Source organism: Nelumbo lutea, chromosome 4, assembly GCF_056320005.1.
Source record: "Nelumbo lutea isolate HS-2025 chromosome 4, American lotus-T2T, whole genome shotgun sequence".
NCBI classification, from domain to species: domain Eukaryota; kingdom Viridiplantae; phylum Streptophyta; class Magnoliopsida; order Proteales; family Nelumbonaceae; genus Nelumbo; species Nelumbo lutea.
In genome coordinates this window covers 73,318,576-73,323,669 of record NC_142687.1, presented here as the reverse complement: position 1 = coordinate 73,323,669, position 5,094 = coordinate 73,318,576, and the positions used below count along the sequence as shown (strand labels likewise).

Here is a 5,094-nt window from a genome sequence, read left to right as displayed (position 1 = left end):
ATTTTTATTTCTTTCATTAGGATTCCCCCTCAGATGGGGTGGCCACTTCACATACAGGGTATCCTTGATCGCCATCAGAATTTTGGCCCGCTTCGCATTCAGTGGAGTGTAATAAGCTCGGTCCAGAGTAGGAACTTGGAACAGCTAACTCGGCTTTGCACCCCGAGCTGTTTCATTTTTTCTTCGGGTGTCCTCTTGACTGAGAGGTTCTTCTCTCTTTCTATTTTTGGGTGCGCCCTCACCTTTCTAGTTGATCTCCTCTTCAATGGCTATGAACTTATCCACAAGTTTTAGAAACTCGGTTATGGTCGCGGGTTCGTTGACGACCAGGTGCCACTTGAACTCTTTGTGCTTCATGCCCTTCTTGGTTGCTGCAAGGTGTACGGTGGGATCCAGGTGCGGTATCTACATACAAGCATTGTTGAACCACTTGATGTAGCTCCTAATGGACTCTCCCTCCCTTTGTGCTACATTGAAGATGCTTTCTTAAGTTCGTGGGCACTGCTTGCTGGTGACAAAGTGGGACGTGAAGGCTTGTGCGAACTGCGCCCAACTTCTTATTGAACTGGGTGCCAAGTTCTGGTACCAGGTGCGGGTTGCTCCCCTGAATGTAGTGGAGAAGGCCACAGACATGCATGACTCACTGGCTCACGTCAGGTGCATCTGTGACTGAAAGGCATCTACATGATCACTCGGGCTGAGGAAAGCATAATTATGTTAATGAATATGTTTTTATCTTTACGATTTATCCAAGAATGTGATTTTCATATAGTCTAAGAATTATTGTGCTTAATGCAATTAAGAGCTTGGCCACCCCTTAATTGATTTGAGTTATGTGAATGAATCAAGAGAGGAATTCACATAATCGACTGAATAATTCATAGTGTGAATTGAATGGTATATAGAGATATATATACATGATTCATCTGAATTTTGTGGTCTTCTTGGACTTAATGCATTCCCATCTTGAGAGTTCTACTCGAGAGTTTGAAGGACTACCTGATGGGCGTAGGTTTAGTATATCTCGAGAGAATATTAAATAAAATTGGAAAGACTTCAGCTTATGAGAATGACAACTATTCTTTGTAAATCGAACCCATAAATATTCATTGCATTGGTTAGGTGGACTAAAAGCCCTAGCGATTCCATCCTATGCAGATTCTATTTGTGATCACCTTCGCTTTTATTTTCTTATGCTAATTTTTATTTTCAATAGTTCTTACTCAATTCTGAATTTTGGTTGTTCAGATAATTAGGGAAGATTGTGGTTCAAATAATTATTTTGTTAAATCCCCATGGGAATGATATTTTATACTACTTGATAACTAGTGCACTTGCTAGGGTTATATATTTATGGCTATCAAAGGTTGTAGTTCTACTACGTATTTCGTTAAATCCTCGTGGGAACGATATTTTTATACTATATGATAACTAGTACACTTGATAGGGTTATATTTATAGCTATAAAGTTTTTGGCGCCATTGCTAGGGATTTAATCCTAAAATAATATTGGAACTTATTAACCTTGGTTAATTTGGATTTTGCTCTTTATTTAAAGAGATGCTTAGGAAGTATCCTCACCATGGAACACCAGTTTGGCATTAACTTCAAACTTTTTATAATGGTATTACTCCATCTAATCACTCCATTGTTGATGCAGCTGTAGGAGGCACAATCATGAGTAAAACTCTAGAGGAAGCCTATGATCTAGTGGAAGATATGGTATCAAACGACTACTAATGGAGTAATGGCTGCACCAACCAGAGAGGAGTACACCACATCAATTCCCTTGCAGCCATATCTGCTCAACTTGCTAAACTGAATAAGAAATTGGATACTTTTAATATTGCAGCAATTAATATATCATCTAGCATCCCATGTGATTTTTATGGTCAAATAGGACATACTAATTCTGATTGTCTATTAAGTAGTCCTTTTACTTCACATGAGAATGCTAATTTTGTCTCTCATGCTGGCAGGTCGAATTTCAATCCCTACTCAAACACATACAACCTAGGGTGGAGGAATCATCCAAACTTTTCATGGAGCAACAATCAGCAAAAGACACCCATGGGATTCCAACAACAACCACCCCCACAAGAAAAAAGAGTAATTTGGAAGAGATGATTTCTAAGTTTATCAATGAAGGTGATACAGAGAAATATTATTTGTATTATCTCTCAATGAAGGTGTTCATGACCAAGGAAGGATCCAAAGACTGCTCCCACTGAAGATGGCACAGTGTAGGATGGAGCAGAATCAGCAGTGTTCTTCTCCAAGAACTTTGTCCTTCACAAGAAATAGTAGAATGGCACATGAGCACAACTTCCTATCAATCCTTTCACAAAGAACTGATGTCAAGATCGAATCTTGAATTCTCCCACAACTGGAGATCGAACTGGCAAACTAGCAAGCAAGAACAAGGAGGTAGCAAGAAAGAATTCCGTAGGGTTGCTTAATTCTTCCTTCTATGGTTTCAGCTCTGAAGAGGATGTGAGTATGTGTCTTCTAAAGGCTGCCGCCCCTTCCTTCTTTTGTAACCCTAAAAGATCAGCTCCTAATCCAATTAGGAGCTGCTGATCCAAATCATATTTGGATTAGACATCTGTTTAGGTGATAAGGATAAACCCTCATCTTATCTGCAGATTAGATCAGCCTTCTCCTAATCTCATTAGGAGGTTTCTAGATCTAAATCATATTCAGATCTAGACGCTCTGAGTGGATGGGGTTAAGACCCTATCCTGTCTACTGATCCATCTCAGAATTCGCTGATATTTAACTTATTAAATTAGTCCAGTTCAAAATGGGCTTTAGGCCCATTAAGCTTATGTGCTCACTTAGCCTTCCTAACTGCTGCCCAGTTGGGCTTCCTTGGATGGCATGGGACCTAAGCATTGATCTACACATCAGCCACATGTGTTCGGCCCAACATTTGTCACAAGGCTTGGCTGAATACACTGCTATGGACAATGAACCCCCTGAAACCCATCACATGGGCCCTATGGGCCCAACACTTACCCTAAGAGGTCCTTGGGCCAAGCAACCTTGTAACACCTAGGGATTATGGGCAGATACAAGATTAGCCCATCAGGCATTATCCTCAATGGTCTTACACTCAACCTCTCAGCCCATAATGATCAAACACTGCCCGACAAGAGAGGACCTCTCCCTTGGCTACAAGGAACAGTGTTGCACTCTCTACTTATATGGATCCCGGGAATTGAAACCTTTTGCAAACATTTTAGAAACCATAAAATATATACTTTTATATCTCATATAAAATATATTTTGCAAAACAAATCTCAACGATTGAAATGAGCTGCCGGTAGTCTTGGTTTCCATCTGTGATAGTGCATCCCCGATCATTACCTTTGTCTGACAAAGGGGCTGATCATGTCACTATGATCACCCACTCAGATGAATTCTCAAACTATTCCAACATACCTAGGTTTGACCCCCGCTAAGGATCTCACTGGAAATCAAAGACAACCCAATCCAACAAAGGTGTATGTATTTGATACATCAAAGATAACCCAATCCAACACCTAGTGCAGTGTCATAATGGAGTCTAGGGGTCGGGTGTAACTTTTCAGTTTTTCCCATTAAATTCCAATGTCCAAGGCAATACTGGGAATCTTGTCCAGTTCAAAGATTCAATTAATCCAACACTATATGTGCCTAGGGTCTCACCCTGGTAGCTGAGACAGGCCACCCCAACCGACTTGGTGGCACAACAGTGTCAACCTTATCAGGATAGGTCTCTCCAGACCGACCCATTGGCTGTGAACATTCTAAGCTAATACGAGTTTCATTAGGTGTCCAGCTTAAGGGTATTTTATAGAAACATACCAAGGGAACATGAATCAAATATGTACTTTTATTCATTTACAATAAACTCATAAAGTACATCATTCTGATTGAAGCTAAGGGCATACAAAACTATCCAACACAGCATGCTTACAATCTGCCCCACTTGAACTTCTAAGTTCTTAATCGATGCTACATGGATTTGGAATCTTGCTTCCATTTCATTGATGAATTTAGAAATCATTTCCTCCAAATTACTCTTTTTTTCTTGTGGGGGCGGCTGTGGTTGGAATCCCATGGGTGCCTTTTTCTGACTGTTGCTCCATGAAAAGTTTGGATGATTCCTCCACCCTGGGTTGTATGTATTTGAGTAGGGATTGAAATTCGGCCTGCCAACATGAGAGATAAAATTAGCATTCACATGGGAAATAAAATGACTATTTAATTGACAACCAGAATTTATATATCCTATTTAACCTCATAAATCGCATGTGATGCTAGATGATGTATTAGTGGGTATAATATTAAAAGTATTAATTTTCTTATTCAAATTAGCAATTTGCGCAGATAGGGCTGCAAAGGAATTGATGTGGTGTACTCTCCTCTGATTGGTTCGGTCATTACTCCACTGGTAGCTGTTTGACACCATCTCCTCCACTAAATCATAAGCTTCCTTTGGAGTTTTTCTCATGATTGTGCCACCTGTGGCTGCATCAATAATGGATTAACTAGAGGGGGTAATACCATTATAAAAAGTCTGAATTTGATGCCAAGTTGGTATCCCATGGTGAGGACACATCCTAAGCATCTCCTTGAATCATTCCCATGCTTCATACAAGGATTCCCTCTCAAATTGAGCAAAAGTAGTAATATCATTAATTAGCTTTGCTATTTTAGAGAGTGGAAAATATTTAGCCAAAAATTTTTGGGTTAGATCATTCCAAGTGGTGATACTTTCTGCAGGGTCATCACTAATTCCATTATGCCAATCTTTAGCTCTATCACGCAATGAAAAAGGAAATAATCTAAGCCTAATAACATCATCACTAATTCCATTATGTTTAAATGTATCACATATTTCTAAGAAGTGAACAATGTGTGCATTAGGGTCATCACTTGGTAAACCACTAAATAGAATACTTGTTTGTATCATCTGAATTTTTGCAGGCTTGATTTCAAAATTGTTGGCATGAATGGTGGGTTTGCAAATGCTGGAAGTCACCCCATCAATGTTTGGACAAGCATAGTCCAAGAGGGTGTGATTTCCTTCTGCCATCTCTTCTTCAA

At 39.7% G+C, this 5,094-nt stretch overlaps 1 non-coding gene across 1 annotated transcript; it reads left to right on the top strand.

Annotated features, from left to right (window-relative positions):
• Positions 1-4,586: 4,586 nt before the first annotated feature.
• LOC148861079 (small nucleolar RNA R71) lies at positions 4,587-4,693 on the top strand. Its single transcript, XR_016095167.1, has one exon. It is a non-coding gene; the product is annotated as a small nucleolar RNA R71 (small nucleolar RNA).
• Positions 4,694-5,094: the final 401 nt, after the last annotated feature.